The sequence below is a fragment of the Oenanthe melanoleuca genome, chromosome 2 (assembly GCF_029582105.1).
Source record: "Oenanthe melanoleuca isolate GR-GAL-2019-014 chromosome 2, OMel1.0, whole genome shotgun sequence".
Classification (NCBI taxonomy): Eukaryota; Metazoa; Chordata; class Aves; order Passeriformes; family Muscicapidae; genus Oenanthe; species Oenanthe melanoleuca.
Genome location: NC_079335.1, coordinates 82,744,053 through 82,762,068, shown reverse-complemented (window position 1 = coordinate 82,762,068; position 18,016 = coordinate 82,744,053). Strand labels below are relative to the sequence as shown.

The 18,016-nt window shown below is 37.6% G+C and overlaps 1 long non-coding RNA gene across 2 annotated transcripts; it reads left to right on the top strand.

The window, feature by feature from the left end:
• Nucleotides 1-272: 272 nt before the first annotated feature.
• On the top strand, nt 273-10,693 carry LOC130249269 (uncharacterized). 2 transcript variants are annotated; one of them, XR_008839768.1, is made up of 3 exons: nt 273-333; nt 9,186-9,245; nt 10,136-10,693. It is a non-coding gene; the product is annotated as an uncharacterized LOC130249269 (long non-coding RNA). The 2 variants fall into 2 exon arrangements; XR_008839767.1 differs by lacking the exon at nt 273-333 and adding an exon at nt 5,838-5,908.
• The last annotated feature ends 7,323 nt before the right edge of the window (nt 10,694-18,016 follow it).

The following is an 18,016-nucleotide window of genomic DNA, read 5'->3' as shown; positions in this document are numbered from 1 at the left end:
ACAGCAGCCTCTGCAACAGAAACCAGTGAAAAAGGAGTTGTTTTACATATACAGCATTTTGAAATGTGAATTTCCTGTTTAAACTGCCTTCAATCCAGCCTCAACTTCTCTCTCCATACTAAAGCTTCAACATATTTTATATTGCCATGGATACTTTGGACGGAAGACAGTGTGCACTAGCAATGAAATTTTCCACAGGAAACTATTCCAAGAACCTGTCCCACACTGCAGTGCTCACACAGAGTTTTTGCTCAACCGTATACAATCTTTTTCTAAAGGCTATGACTAGCTGGGACTTCGGCTGCCTGTCTGCAAGTTTGGAACAGGCCCAAGGTATTACCACTCTCTGGGATAATTGCCGCTAACTGCATTTTGCTATCGCTTGCCCTTGCTAACTGTTTACACTCCCCTAAGAAGAGTCTGATAGACTGCAGGAGGACACTCTTTAGAGTGTAGAAATACAAATTGACATTTAAAAAAGTCATTGGGAGACTAAAATACAAGCAAATTGTAATGGTGGACAAACAGAAGAGTGCACAGGAATTATATTTAGTTGAAAGCTTTAGAGGTTTAAAAGCAGAATAGAAAGAAGAAATTCCTATGATGCAAGCACCTTACATGGGGGGAAAAAAGCCCAAAAGTATACATTTGGGGGGGGGATTGTTAATTTTTTTTTAGTAGTAAAATAAATGGCTAGGTTAGTCAAATTGCATAATGAACTTTTACTTGCCTCAGAGGTCAGGCAGGACCTGCTACTTCTCTTTATCTGTCCCTCTACTTTTCTTCTCCCATAGCAATTCAACCTGACATCTTTTGTCCCATCCAGTAATGAACTCCCCTCAGGGCAGCATTCATTTATGGACTGCAAGACTGAGTCCTTCATAATACTTCTCCCCATTAACAGTATGTCAAGATTTTTGAATGAGAGGTCAGTGGGGTTCTAGAGGTGGTTGGAAGGGGTCTTGTCTCAGTAGCAGCCTCCATGCCTAGGTAGTCCTAGATCAGTTAGAGGCTGAATGTGCAGTAAATGCCTCCTCTCCACCAGCTGGGGCACAGAACAACCCTTTCCCCAGAGCAGCCTTTTCACTCAGCCTTTCCCTTCTGGCATCCAGTGGCTATGTGCACACAAGCTCTGCTCTGTGATGGTACTTTCCCAAGAGAATCAGTAGAGCTACAGGGAGAGTGGCCCAGCCAGTCCCCTTCCTCACTGTTGGAGCAGACAAGTCACATATAGAAGTGTCCCAACCCTCAGGAGGACAACAGGTGGGTGGCCACAGTAAATCCAGTACTGTGCAAGGCTGTCAACAACAGGTTACAAAATTAGTCACAGATACTACGATATTGAAGTGGTATTATGCATTTAGTAACTGTTTATCATTGTCATCAATTTGAATACCTCCAGCTTAAAAAACTCAATACTTCAGATGCTTCTTCCTGGGTGTCAAGTCTGCATTTGTGCCTCACCTCAATTACATCTATTGCCTTTGAGGGCAAAGCTTCTCTTCTGAAGTTACAGAATTCTTGTCCAAAGCAGAAAATTTTCACCTATTTCCCACGAAATTTTTAAAAATATATATTTCATTTCATATTGATACACAATTGATATCTTATTGATATTCTAATTTTCATTGATCTTCCCTTCTAATTGACTGCACATTTTTTGGGTGTGCAGAGAAATGCTGGGTGTGCAGGGAAATGTTGCAACACAATACAAATGTTTGAGATATTAGTTTTGCTGTACAAAGTTCATCTATCTAAAACAACCTTAACAAGTAAGATTGCAAACTCTTTGTGCTGTATAGTCACTTGTAGGATACTTATTTCTCAATCTGAAAATACTTTGGCAAAAAACCTGTAAAACAAATAATTGCCATGCACTCTCTTCTCTTGGCATGCTACATTTCTCCCTGCTTCCCTTCTAAGAGAAGAAACATTTCCTCCTGGCCTAATCATATGAAATGCCCATTAACACAGGACTGAGAAATCTATTTAAAGCTTTTGTAAACCTCAGCCTCAGTCAGTAGCCTGGACTATCACTTCACTTATCTTAGATTTTTAGAGTCATCCATTCCTTTCCCTTCAAAACAGGTGTTTATTAAATATTGTGTTCATCTTGGATTCTGGGTGAAATCTTTGCGAACAGCAATGCCTCTTAATTATTTTTCTTGCCAGCACACATTCCATTTTTTTTCCATTTACCATTGGCTTCTAAATATTTCTGAAAATCACTCTCTAGTTCTTGTACTTTTCATTGGTCACATAAAGGCACAAGCTTTGGTCTCTATGAATATAATCTTGGTTGAATACAAAAAGCTTCTCAGATCCAATCTATCAGGAAGTAGTCAGACCATTTGAGATCACTGCAATAAATGTAGTGGCAAGTTGATATAGAAGGACACTGAAGTATATACATTATCCTTCAAGATATTATAAGATATATGTATTATATGCTATGAAAGAGTAAATGGAGTTTCTAAAATTACGATTCATCACTCTCCAATTATTATTCTGATCCAATGCTCTTAACAAATTTGTAGCCTTTCTAAATATCCTGCTCTGGACAGTACTTATGTATCCTGAGCTCTTGTCAGGTGAACCTAGGAATTTATTAAAATTCCCCAAGGGAGATAACTTCCTCTTTCCAGCATGCTATAAGAAAACTAAAGAGATTTACAAAGAAATAAAAGAGGAAATATTTAAGACAGGATTTTTAAAAAAAATTTTCTTAAGATAACATTTGATCACAAGCACCTGCATCCTTCATCTAGCAACTTGATTTTTAAGATACACAATATATTGAGCAAGTAAAATTGCAACACCCCTTTCCCACTCAAGAAAGAGCATAGGCTCAGTTTCCATGTTTTTAAATATTTGGCTTTTTTTCTTGTAATGTAGGAAACTACTGCTTTAATTTTTGGAAAGTCTTCTTTCATCCAGGTCTTTGAAAATTTATAAAAGTAGTTTTCCTCAGTTCTATCATTCTACTACTATTATTTTATTATTTTTTTTTTATTATATTTTAAAGATATGGCTCTTCTACTCTCAACTTAATGGTTCCAATTATTTAGAGAACATTGAATATTCAACAGTACGGACTTTATTTTAATAGAAGTTTCATTATTTAAAAGAACCACTGAAGATCTGGCTTTCCTCTAGGACTTGACAATGTATTGTGATTTCACACAACGTATTGTGGTTTTGGTTTCAAAGCATTTTCTAGTGTGTACTGGAGCCATAAAATTTCTGATGAAAGTTACAATTAGCCTTAATTTAATTCCCTGTCAACATATCCTGCCTGTTTAATTCATTCCCCTTGCCACCATTCAGGAATTCAAATATTCCTTACTGCAGAAAAGAGAATAAAAACTCAGTTTCTCTAGGCCTCCTCTAGAGAGGGGTTGCTAAACTTTTCTCAAGGGACCACTGGAAGGTTCTTGACTAAGAAAATGGGTAAAGCTGTGGCTCTGTGATATATTTGCTGAAGACTGGCATCTTGCCTTACTTCTCTGATATGATTGCACCAGTGCTTTCCTTTCAGCCTCAGAAAATATCTTTTTCTACAATAATTTCCTGGTGTTTTGTTTTCTCTCTAGTATTTCTTGGGATGTTTCACCTTTCATTTCAAATTCTCTCCTTTATATAGTTCTTCAGTCTTAATCAGATCCATTTGCGACTATTTTTCTTTAAATTTGTGGTCTTCTTATCCCTGTACTTAAATTTCATCTTTGTTTCACCTATAAGTTTGCTATGCAGTATCATGGTGCAATCACTTGACGTCTACATCAGATTCAGATTGTATTTCTAGACCCCATTCAGTTTTCCAACCCCCCTCAGTTCTTCAGGGACATAAACTCTTCCTTTTTCTTTCTTTATGATGTGTCCTTGACATAAAATAAGGTATTTGAAAGGAAAATTCTATATTTTATACTTGCTGTTGTAACACAGTGCATAATATTGCTCACTTCCTCCTGCTCCCTTAAAGCAGCCAGAGATGGACCCTGAAACATTTCTGTTTTATGTCCTCTCTGCAAAAACGCTACAGACTTCTTCAGAATCCTATCCTTCTGTTTAGAAGATGCAGTCTTCATATTATTAATTTCTTGGCAGGGGTACAGAGAGCTTTTTGGATTCAGCCTATAATGATTGCTGGATTTGTTTCCAGTTGCACAAAAAAGTGAAGATCTCGCCTGAAATATTTAACAGGAACTCCCCTCTTTACAGCTCCTGTGAACTTGCTCTTCTCACTCTTACATTAGTTTTTCTTCCACGATTTTTCTCTACAAACTCTAATCTTGATTTATTTTTCAGCTTTTTTCCCACTGAAAGATTTTCCACTCCTCTTACCTTTTCAGATGAGTGACCCTTTCCACTAAATCCTTCCATCAGATTTAACCACATAAATCCTTACCTCTTTGGGGGATTTTCAGAGATCTGATTTTCTGATATCTGCCCGCTGTTAACTCCTCAAAGCCTCTCTGGTAACTGGGCTTGGTTTTGTCATTTTCCTTTTCTAGTCTCTGTACTCTTTTCCCCTGCAGTAACCATCTCTTGAAATTTGGGCTTTGTCCGCTCTTCTGTGCTAAGGACTCCCAGGATTCCTTTTTTTTTTTTTTTTTTTTTTTTTGTCATGGGGTGAGAGTGTAGGAGGAGAGATAGAATAGTTTTTCCTAGTGGTCCCCTAAATGGAAGAAGACAGGGAGCAATGATATTTCCAAATCACATCATCATCTCCTTGAAGCTCCAGTTTGAGCAGCCATCTGCTCCTGCATCCCCTGGTGGAACCCTAACAAACCATTTGTAATGAATTCATGAGGTCAAAATTACTTCAGCTGAAGTCAGTGACATGGTTTAGCTATCCAGGGAATGTAAAAATGCATAATTCAGGCATTTTTGTTGTGGGACTATGCAAACTGCTGTTGCAGAAGTGCACACAAAGGCAGTGACAAGCTAAGTTTGAGTTCTGCATGGAACAATTTATATCACATTCTTTTCTTGTTCACAGCTATTTCACACCCCTATACAGCTATAATTCCTCTGAAGCAAAGGAGCACTTAAGTGACAAGTGCCCGTGTGAAGGACACACAACAGGGACAAAGAGTAGCGTTTTTCTCTCTGCATATCCCAGGCAGGATATGGAGTCTACACAGCTCAAACCCATTCTGAAGAATTAGGCAGTAATCTGTCTCTCTCCTCATGCCTTTCACCCGGTTTTAGTAACACCTTTAACTAAAAGCAAAGAATTGTTCATTAGCAAAGCTTGATGGGCATCTTCTGACTTCAGTTTTTAGTTTTAAAAGAGTATCTGAAATCATTTACACCTGTTCCCACTGTGACAACTGAGACTGTGCTCCTACTTTTGACAGGATGACATCTCTGATAGAGATGAGAAGCCCTGATTCATTTGCTCTAGGATAGCATATGGTCCAGTCCAGTCCAGAGGACTGCCATCATGGGATGTGAGAGAGAAAAGTTGGGATTTGCTGCCACAGTTCATTTACATCAGGACAATATCTACCAAGAGTGTACTGCTTAACTGTCTGTGCCATATGATGCTGCTAAAGGCTGCCTCCAACCTGGTGAGTATTGTAGGAACACGCCATAAAAGGCCCTGAGGATTGCAGAAAAACAACAGAATGAGGAAATCAGAGGTCAGACTTCCTAGGTGAAACTCCTTTCACTTTGTACATTAAAAATCCAATATGGCAGTGGAGATTCTTTAGGTATTTACTTTAAAAATTTCAAAAGTTTTTGGCTTTTATGGAATGGGGAATATTTTGAAATCTCAGAAGATTAACACAGATTTTTTCTTTTCTCTTCATTTTTTTCTTGAATACGAAGAAAGGATGAACTTCTTGGCTGCCATTCAGAATGCCTGGATTCAATTCCTGCTTCTCCTGGGGCTTCCTATGTAAATTCTGTTATCTTGCTTTCTTCTAGCTGAAAAAAACAGGAACATTTCCTTTATACTACTAGATATCCAATTTGCATCTTTGCCTGCTCACTTCTTACTGTATTTCTGTTATGGAGTCTTTCTTAAAGAGTTCTGAATTTGAACAAATCTTCTATCCTTTCTTAGAAGCATGCTGAGACCTTAAGGAATTTTAGATAGTAGTAAGAAGAAATATGCTCAGGCCACATTTCAGACTTCATATTGGAATAGAAGCATTGCACAGTATAATACATACAGGAGATCTTCTGAGCTAGCCCTCTTTGGAGGGATACAAATTTTTTCAATGATCTCAATCATTTTGCATTTTAGAAACTAGGAAATTTGGAGGTTTAAAAATTTATCTGCTTCTTAAACTCATTCTGACTCATTGTGGATGTATCAGAGAAGCCAGCTAAACCATATTTCTGGAACAGTAATTAATCCTGCTACTGCAAAATTTGATTCTAAACCCTCATTTAAGAAAACATTTAGATGTGTGATTCAGTCCACCTTTTGGGATACAGAATATGATAACAAGCCCTCTCATGTGAGAATGTTCTCTGAAGTTGAAGCAGCGTGTAGTAGCCTGATGTGGAAATGTGCTGAAGAGAGTATAAAATTGACCTTAAGCTTGAGTATAACACGCCTTTATCTGATGTCATGTAATGATAGGTACTGATTGTGGTATAGCTGCAAGCTAGGACTGAACTTGATTCCTCCCTAACTGGCAGGTCTGGTATTTTATCTGGGACCACTTCAAACAGCCCTCCTGGCCCAGCTGTGGGTTGCCAACCCTACATTTACCCTGGTTCCTGTAGTCACACAGCTGCAAGTGGAATTGGCTTGGTTTGCTGCCCTGAGAAATATTCATCCTTCACAAGATAGAGGGGGAAAAAAGAAAAGAGAAAGAAAGATAAAGATTTGTCTTCCCTCAGATCAGAAAGCTGAAGCATTTTGCCCTGTGGCCACACAATCACTACACTGAGAGGAAGGAAGAGTGTGGGAAGCTGCAGCTGCGGGTAATGGATGGGGACTGCTCATATTCTCAGCAGCCTGCAGTCACAGTGTATTAGGTGTAATGTGAAACTGCACCCTTGGTTGCTAAGAGAGAACTCTGCTCGCTTTCTTTGAAATAGCCTGGTAGCTAAACTGCTCAACAATACCAATGTACATCACACACGGGTGCTATTACAGGCGATCTCTGCCATTCAGCCTCCACTAAGCTGAGCAGCTCGGTGAGCAAAATGTTAACTGCTGCTTCCTCTGCTGCTTCTCTCTGCTTTGCCATCATGATCTTTTGTGTGTTTAGTTCAAATGACTTTCAATGATCTTTTCTCTACGTTATGGAAAAATACTAAGGCTTCAGCTAATTCAATGGAGAATACATCTGAAAGAAATCTACTTGAACTAGCAATGACCACATTACAGTCTTAGGAATTTTCACTAAATCTGAGTGATGAATAGTCTCAAAAATCTTCCAGTTGGTATGGTTTCCCTATCACTATTACAGAAGTTCTAGACATATGTTGAAAGACACACACTGAAATTACGATGTGAGAGCACATGATAACTACAAGTGTACCTTGATGGTTTCTTAAGATTTTTTTTCCCCCAGAATTATGAAAATCATTCAATTCTGACATGAATGATCTCAGAATATGAATACTTTTCATAAATAATGCCTCAATCATTTTGGGTTTATTTGATTAATCTGTTTCAAAGTCAACATTTATGCATTTTCTTTACACATGCTCGTTTGTTCTGGTATGTTCTTCAAATCAAATTGGCAAGTGATTAGTCTTTATGAAAGGATAAGGCTTTGCAGATGCAAAAGGGAATTTAAAACTTGCTGCAGTGCATCTGTTTTGTGATATTGAGATCATAATGAAGACAAAATGTGAGGATATTTCGTCTACCTAATCTGATGCTTAAACCAGTTTGTGTGAAGTGTCCAAGTGAGTAAGCATTTTAAGCCACTTTGCAAAGTTAATTATAGCTGGTAACATCATTGACCACAGTGGTTCAGATTGCAAGATAGTTTCCATGTTATACACAACCTTAATGTATTCACAGCTTTCTGGAAACACTCACTTCTTGAAATGAAACTTCTTATTCTTAGTTTCTGCCTGATGGTGGTCTGTCTTTATAGAGAAGAATTACGAGGGAGTGCTCAAACGTGTGAAAAAAGGAAGCTGTAACATAACATATTTGTGCTTAGCTGCTCACTTCTGACACTTTCAGAACCTACAGCCTAATCCAAAGCCTGTAGGAATTAATGGAAATAGCCACAATAACTGCAGTTAGCTTTAGATCAGGTTCACTTGTATTTAACAGAGTTCTCCTCGTTCATTTTAAGAATAATGCTGTGGTTTGGGTCAGAGACATGCTGACCTAAAGGAGAAAACTATGGCAAGCCTTTTGTTTGCTAAACCTGGATATGTCATTTGCAAAAAAACTTGTCTAGACATGGAATGTTATTATTTACAGCAGTAAATGTCAAATCAGTCTATATCTATCAGAAAAAGGAAAATGCACAAAAATTTATTTCCCAAACCCACAGTATTTTAAACTAAAAGTTGTATTAGTACACAAATTATATGCTCAACTTAGAAGCACAGAACAGCTGAAAATCCATATTTATAGTGAAATAATATTTCTCTCATTGAAGTTACTGGGCATTCATTAACAGTAGGAGAAGGGCAAGACTAATAACTAATACTTTTGGAAAAAGCCTTTTCCTTAGCCCACATTTGTACCAGAAGTATAGCACTTATTAGCTGAATAGCTATTAAACTTTCAGATTCTCTGTAAAAGAGAAAGAACCAGACCAGCAAGTTCTTCAAGCTGAAGAACTTCTGGATAAATCATTACTCAAATATCCAACATTAAGGAAAAAAACTCCCAAATCTACATGCACTTCTCCCACACACACTAGTCTATTATTAAATCCTCAATGAAATTTGCATAGTTACAACCACAAGCAGTCTCAGGAAATGCTAAATATCAGTGACAGGAGCATCACTTAAGGTGGACACCCTTAAGACAGATCAGAACATATAAAGGGGAGAACATGAATTTCTAACAGAAAAGATCAAGCACCACAGAATTTTCTCTGGAGCCTTAAATTAGTGCTTTCCCAAGGGCTCTCCTCAACACCTTGAAAATCCTGGTGTCTAGTATATAGAAATCATCTATATGCTTCTTTAAACTTGGGAAAGACCAGCACCTCCATAACATTTATTCCTGCCTGCCACAGGATGAATGCCTAAGCTACTGAAGCATGGTACAAGTCCAGATGACAAGTACACAGAGACAGGTAATTTTCAGATGCAAGAGGATTTCTCTCTCTTCCCCTCCTAAAGATTCTCTGTTTCTTGGGTTTTCAACTGTAAGATTATCCTTGACTACAAGAATAATAGCATATCCCTACTAAATAGGATTGATTTTACAGAATCATACATGTAAAGATGGAAATTTATGAAGACATTTGAACATTTGTCTTGCCTCTTCAATATATAGGAAGCAGGTACAAATATTTTTTAAAGCTTGTTTGTAAATTAGAGTGAAGAACAACACCAAATTAGGGTGAAGAGCACCTTGGGACATTAATGCTATATTAACATGCCTTCAGAGCTGTATCATAAATCTGGGGAGTTTTTAAATGCATTATCAAATCTGTTGGTCCTTTTCAAATTTATGTGCAATTTTTGTGGCTTTGAAAGTATGCCTGATTTTTTTTGGCTATGTTTCACATAAGTCACATGTGACTGTTTAAAACACATGCACCAGTTTAAAACACAGAATGTGATGGAAAGTAATGAAAAACAAATATTTGAGACATCTAGCAAAATAACTGAGGATATCCCAGTTTTTCCAATCTTCACATTTCCAAAAAGCATTTGTATTCAAGACTCCAAGCGAAATTCTCGAACTGGAGATCTTTAAGTTGGTGGCTTAGCTTCAATTAGCAGCTAAATAAAAAAGGTCACATTTTCAGACATGAAATCAATAGAAACTCCAGATACTTAATTTCATAGGTCTGTAAATCAGTCCTGGGTGTTTAGATGGTTGAAGATAATGACCCATTTTCAGAAGAGCTAAATGATGTCAATTAGAAATGAACATAGTCACCATCTCTGAGAAGCACACCCTGTCATTATAAGGTATTAACCTACTCCTTTATGTTTGCCACCTTATTTTCTTTAGGATAAAAAGAAACATTGTTCCTGCAGCAGAACAGATCCATCCAGCGCATACAGAGTATTTCTAACCAGAGCTGAATTGTGCCCTTTTGCACAGTGATACAAAGCAGGATTCCATTTGCTGAAGTTAATGAAATTACTTTCATACTTTTTCAGGGGGAAAAAAAAAAATCTCCAATATAATTTAATTTCATTTAATTTTCAAATCAAATGTAAACATGCATTTCTAGAAGATGATTCTTTTAGCATTTCTGAAACACAAAGAAGAAATTGCAGCAGGGAAGGCTTCAGCTGCAAGAAGAAGTTTGCAACTTCTGCTGCAACATTTTATAAATATTTATAAATAATTTTCATAATGATGGGGCCAACTCGATTTTACAAGCACTGAATTCTTTCATGCTGTTATCAAGATGTTTGTACATGAAACAAGACTAAAGAAATTTTGCTACCTATTAAAAAGCATATCAGCTGGAAAGAAGTTCCACGTAGCTGATAATTAAATTTAGAACACACCACTCTATTGATTTTGACTATCAGAGAAAGATATAGCACAAGTTTTTTAAAAACACTGTTCTTCATGCAACATACTTGATTTTCCCCGATTTTACTGTGAAGAAGAAATGCGATACCTTTTGTCAGTAAGTGGAGTAGTGCTACTGTGTTCAGGACACCACAAATTTTGCTTCTAACAGAAAAAGGTTCCATGGAAACCACTGAACACTGATGAATATTTGACAATCATCTATTTTTATTCCTAACAAGTCTAAACACCACAAAGATAATTTTACCTTGTTTTTTCAGAATTTTTTTTTCTTTACCATTTGAAATAAAATGTGGTATGTCTAATTTATGAAATGGATTTTCTCTGCCAGTGTTAAAAGTGTAAAAACCGAAGTTCTCAAAAATATTAGGAATAAGGATTTGACATGGAGACTTGGTATTTCTTTTAGTTTTGCACAACACTGGACTATGGTCAGAATTACATAAGTAAGTAATTGTAAACCATGCAATTAAAATTTGAAAACACATGCTCAGACACAAGAGGATATCTTATTCTCCAAAAATTTCCAAAGGATTTTAATTCAGCACGCAAACTATATCAGTGAAATTAATCATTCACCCCCAACATTAAAGGTTAATCTCCTCCAAAGGGAAGAATGTAGCATGTCCCTATTTCTCACTTTCTTGTATGGGACCACAGAAATGTTGCCTGCCTTATTTTTATCAAGCATTAAATCTCTGTACAGAGTAGAATAGCAGCATGTTAGCTATGTTGCTAAGCCATGGCCAGCATAAAAGTCCTTCTGAGTTTTATAGTGGATGCATCTATAATAATAAACTGTTCTGGAATACTAATAGATGAAACAGATAGGAGCAGAGAACAGAAAGGGATGTCTTAGGTTCTCATAGCCATTTTTAAAAAGTGTATCCGATGCACAGAGATTTAAAATATTGCAGTAGCTGATAATGGAAATCTAATTAATATAATGCAAAGCTTATTTGTCTCCTGGTCCTTACACTTTCTTAAAATCTTAATCCTGTCACCAGTGAAGACAATGAGAATCTTTCAATTCACTTGAAAGTGCTCTGGATTCAACCCCAACACCAAGCATGCCTGCTCACTTCAAGCTAGAAATTTTCTGGTAATTTAGAACTTTGTAAAATGCTCAGATTGGTTTCCCATTTTATTTCCAAGCTAAAATGTTGTATCTCCATAAGTCTGCAGTCTCAGATTAGTTTTCACAGTTATCTATGTTTCACATAGGGCACTATGACTACTGGATGTAGGAGAGGTACATCCTCTTTAATATTGCCTATACTAATAATTTCCATAGGGTTCCACATTTATTAAACTAAAGCAGTTGTGGTTTAATCCCAACCAGCAGCCAAGCCCCAGGCAGCCGCTCACTCAGTCCAACACCAGTGGGATCAGGGAGAAAATCAGAAGATTAAAAGCCAGAAAACTCATGGGTTGAGATAAAGGCAGTTTCACAGGGACACCAAAAGCCATACACACAAGCAAAGCAAAACAAGAAATTAATTCACCTCTTCCCATGTTCAGCCCTCTCCAGGAGAGAAGTGCCCCATCACATATAACGGTTACTTGGGAAGACAAACACCATCACCCCAAACATCTGTCCCTTCCTCCTTCTTCCACCCACATTCTATACTGAGCAGGATGCCATATGGTCTGGAATATCCCTTGCTCAGCTGGGGTCATTTGTTCTGGCTGTGTCTTCTCCCAGCCTCCTGTGCATCCCCAGCCCCCTTGCCAGTGTGGCAGTATGAAAAGCAGAAAAGGCCTTGTCTATGTGCAGTAACAAAAACATCTCTATTATTATCAACCCTGTGTTCATTCAGCACAAATCCAAAACACAGCCTCACACTGGTCACTGTGAAGAAAATTACCTCTACCCCAGCTAAAACCAGCACACCAGTTCTTTAATAGAAGAACTATAAATAGAGCCATTACCTCGGTATTTATTTTGTGCACATTTCATCCACATGCATAAAATTATCTCTGTGGTGCTTCTCCCAGGTTATTACTTCATGCAACCTGGCCTTCTGCTTGGAGTTCTGCACCAGTTCTGACATGTCTGTGCTGTTACAAGGACCAGTGGTTTTGGAGTCCTTGTGGATGAGGAACCGGAGATTTTGGTTTCGGTTTGTTGGTTGGTTGATTGCTTTTTTGTTTAATTAAAGCATCTTTGAAACACTAAATAGAGTTGATGCATTTGCATGTTTGTTTTTCTCTGTTGTCTTGGTCTGACAGCATCTTCACGCTCTTTTTTTCTTCTTCTTTTTTTATACTTTTTAGTTTGGCTTCTCAGTTCATAAATTTTTCAGGGCACACATGTTTTTTCCCCCAGAGAAGTTCACTCCTGTATATATATGGTTGTCCTAGGCCAGCAAGTGGTAATATTGCTTCTCTGATGCAGAAAGGTTGGCAAGACTTGATCAGCCCAATCAGTAAAAAATGTATATCCACACACCTTGTGCTACAGACTATTTGAAGACATACAAGTTAGTCAAGCTGTTTGAGAGACTTTTACAATAAATTTGTTCATCACCACTAGCATAGATTTTAGAGTAACCGTGACATTCTTCATGCAAATTTAGAAACCTCTGTAAGGAAATCCAATCTAAGATAATATCTAGCCTTAGCTGTCTCTTCTCTTTCTATTCAGTTAATTGACTGATACTGTGGTAAACAAGAGACCACTCTAACATAAAGCGATATTTTTCCAACAGAATGGAAAAAGTGGCAGTAGAGATACTTCACTGTTTTCCATCCAGTAGCATGTATTATTAAAGCATCAACTCATATCTGTCACACAAATTCATATCTCTTTTTAATAAATTAAATAACTTCAAGTAGTGTTATTATGCTATGACTTTCAGAAGATTTGTCAAGAAAGAGGCATCTTTGACTATTCACTTAGCAAAGCAGTCACACTGTGATATTCCTGACAGTTTTGGGACAGGGGAATAAAACAAACTTCCCTCTTTTAAATCATACTTGCATCCCCAATAAAGCCCAAACCCTCTTTGGGCAGCTCCAGGGCTCAAAAAACACAGCTTTGAAAGAGCAATCTGTGCATTGAAATGTAAATATTCACTACAGTGTACTGTACACAGGAATTCTGAAGGAAAGGAGGATGCTGAGCATCTTTATTCATCCATCATTACCCAGAGTTCTCAGTTGGCTGTTTCAGAGAAATGCTTTTCAGTTTGTTTGAATTCTGGAAGAAACAAGGTTTGGGCATTGCTTTGGAACAGGCAAAGATCTTTTCTTGACTCTTGTAGAGCACTAAAACTCATGTGAAGGCTTGATTTGAGAACAGATGAGTCAGTACCTTCATTAACAGATTTTAGACTTCATACAAAAGTTGTAGGTTTGGTTTTACTGGGAGAAGTAACAGTGCTGTGGGCCCATTCCCTCCTCCTTTCCATTAGCACAGTCTCACATACTACAGCTGTGATTGTGCAAAGGATTTTAAATGGTTCCATTTGTATGATCAGACAATGCATGTGAAGATGAAAGATGGGTAAGTGCGAAGCACTGAACGCCCCTGATATCTGGGAGGAAAAAAATCACTGATTTATACAAGACAGACACTTCTATTTTTGAAGAGTCCATTTTAGATTATATTGGCAAAACAGAGTAGAATTTTGCTATAGCTTACTTCCTCATGGTACTTGTGCTTTTGCAAAAGAAAAACAGAAAAATCTATAGAAATTTAATTGTACATTAGCACAAAAAGACTAAAAAGAGTGCTTCATTCTGTCAAAAAGGAGCATTCCTTTTAGGCAAATCAAATTCTGTATCAGCATTAAGCATTTTTTTTTTAAACAAGAATGAAACTTCAAAAAATTCAGTAAAATTTCAAGACAAAAATTATGATACCATGTCTTAAGGATGTTGAAATAAAACATTTCCTTACTTTCAATTAACAGTTTGGCAAATTTGTGAAACATGTTGGTGTAACTCCTACAGTGTACTCTGAAGGAAATTTTAGCAATGCACCCAGTTCTCCTGAGGAGTCTTTAAAGTAATACAGTTTACAATGTTGTAATTTTTTGCCAAAAGGAGACAAATGTAAATACAATAATATTGTGCAATTTTAAAAATTTCTTTACAAGATGTTTAAGAAACATAAATACCCGTGAAATTTTTTAAAAAAGAGATCTTAATATATCCTGAAAATCTTAACAGAACACTTGTACCGAGAAAACTATGGTCACATTATCTACTGTTAAAAAATCATGACAAAGCCAAATCAGATCCTTCAATATAACTAAAGTAGGTTATATTGCTATTTCTGAACTTGTCTTGTTGATCCTTTTCTTTTAAAATTATGCCAAACTATCTTTCTTAGTAAGCTCTACACAACTACTTTTTCTCAACAGATTTTCTGCCTCCTTGTGTTCAGAATCCATTTAATGACAAGAAAATTTTCTCTGCTACTAATAGTTAAGATTCTGCAGTTGAGTTTTCCTTCTTGTGAACAATCAATATGATTTTTTAAAGCTGTCAAGAGATGGAATAGGTCAGCAGATGTAAGAAGCAACATCATTTGACCTTCACAAGGGGCACTCCTAAAAGCCATATGTATATTTTAAAGAAAAGGCAGTTTGCTTCCTGGTGCCCCCTGATATTCTTTGAGGTAGAATCTCTGAGGTTTCTCTGCAAGTCAAGAGCAAAGAGGCAAAGGGAAAATAGGTAAATGCAATGGAAAAACAAAAAATCAGTACTGCAGCTATGTATCTCTACACTTCTTGGTCCAGTGACCTGAATTCAGCTGAAAGAACTGTCAAAGTAAAGAGTTTGTTCTTGCAGAGCACACAAGAAAATAACATTTTGAAAAGTGCAGAGAGAGTTTGAAAAAAAATCTTTTAAAGAAGAGAACCTTTTTCAAAAGTAATTTTTAAAGCAGTTTTTAACTATGATAAGTAATTAATTAAATTAATTTGGAGCAAAATTTGTGATCGTCAATTTTACTACAGGGCTGAATTGTCATAAATTTCAACCTGGAACACACTGAAGCATGTGCAGTGTAACAGGATATAAGAATGTCTGAATGTAAATTAACTGTTCTTGCTCTAATGGGGTGGTTGTATGCTGAGTTTTGGCATGGGATGAAAAACTAGTACTCCATCTAAGAACAAATCCAGAAATTTACCAGATATCTGGAGATTTCAGAGAAGCCAATGATAGAATAGGAAAATTTTAGAGTGATGGAGGAAGTACGTGCACATAACATGGGTGTTGAAAAATCTATGAAAAGCCAGCTAAGAGAGAAAAAGAACTATTAAACTTGTGAACAGAAAGAAAAATTCCTTACTTCTCTGAATATAATATACAGTGACTTATGAGGAGGAGTTTAACCCAGCTGTAAGCTTTAATGTTCAGAAGAATTAAATCCTCAGCTTTGAATAACATTCGCAGTAAATTAAAGCAGCAGTTATGCAATGTCTGGAGTATATTGGAACCACCCCATGATTACCATAGCCAGCCAAACCCTGTCCCCAAGCAGGCAAAACTTCTAACTGGGATGAAGGTTTTAATCCAGTGTTTAGTCTCCTTCGACCTAATTCATTTCATCACCCTTACATTGAAAGTAAGGGGAAAGTTTTGTTGCTGTGAAAGCCAGTACAGATATCTGGGACAAAATTAAGCCTGATGTAACTCAAATGATGTCACGTCAGGGATGGATTTGGCCAAGAGTGTCTGGGGAAGTTAATGCTGTTCCTGAACTGGAGACCAGTGTTAATTCATCTCAATTCTTCAGCTTTGCTGCAGCTACAACTGCAGGTCAGGCCAAGGAGCTACGTGATCTGTTGCAGTAAAGAGGGAACAAGAAGTTTGCTGCTGCTGGGCCACTACCCCTTTTTGTACTTTCAGAATAGAGACACATGTTAATTTCTTTCCAAGGATACATTTCTTTACAAATGTGACAGAACCTTACCTACCAGCCACTTTCTTTTCGGGTCCCTCCTGCTCCAGGCACTGCTGATAAAACCTTCTGGTTGACAGCATTTCAAGTCAGCAGGAGCTGCTGCAGCTCACAAACTGCATCTCAACATTTCCTTCGCAATGGTTGCTGCCATATCTCCTGCACTAATCACCTTCATAGAAAGGGTGATAATGTGCTATTTTAAGGGCTAGATTCTGCCCTCTTACCCCAATTGATGAGATGGAAATGGTGTGGCAGCGTTACAGCTAGTATGAAAAATGCCGTCTGTCCGGGAGTGCTCGCCTCTTGCACTTCAAATGTTCCTTGCCTGAGCACATATCCCTGTTGAAAGCTTCAAGCATATACAGATGAGTAATAATGACTTCTTATTTAATGGCCTTTCCACCCAAGACAGTTATTAATGGTAAAAAGAATTTACTGCAAGTTTGACACATAAATTACAAGAGAGATACAGAAAGCATCAGTGTGTACTGGTGACAATGCCACCACACCTTAGAAGGAAGCTCAGGCGGCAGTGTTATGTGTCTCAATTGTAAGGCAGACAGGAGAAGCTGCTGTATGCAGGGAATGCTCATCTCTGCACTCCTTGCTAAAGAAAATAAGAGGTCATTGACAAACTGCTGGAGGAAACCTCTGGTCTTTCTCTGACACAGCCCTATCCTCTCCCAAACCAGAAATCAGGAAGGCAGAAGGTAAAAATTAAGTTGGCTTTACATTGCCTTCCTGCTTGTATTGCTGTGGGCTGGCTAGGGTCTGCTTTGTTCTGAGGCAAACATAAAGTATGATCTGCCCTACACCTGCCATCTCTGGAGCACAGCATAGTGCTCTGTGCACAGGACAGCACAGTTTGTCATGTTCTTCCAAGTGTGGTCCCCTAATGCTGGGGTTCTTCCAAGGAGGCTAGAAGAGAGGTAATAGTGTGACCTACACAGCAACGGAGGACATCCTGCTTCCTCATCCCGGTCTGACAGCAAGGTCAATCATCTGTACAGCCACAAATGATTCTCATGCTGCTTTTAGCTCAAGAAATAGCTGGAAGAAAGCCCCACTATTAAATTACACTTGGATAGGGACACCAGATTAACTCACAAATCCCAACAATATTGATAAATTCAAATAATCAGAATCTTATCCAGCATTTAAATCTTATCTTTATAGTATGGTTAATAAGTTAAGCTTCCAGTCAGCTGTAAAGTATGCAAGCTTTTTGTTTGCCACTGGAAAATGTCCCAATTCTTGTTCACAGTGTTAGATAAACCATTTTACACCTACCTTTGCTTTTGCATTACACTGCTTTGTAATCTATTCAATCTCTGCCCAATCTAACCACATAAAATGTTGTGATCTAGACTAGCTGATTTTCCTTCCAAGTGAAACAAAGAACCAACAGCTCTTCTGCTCCTCTT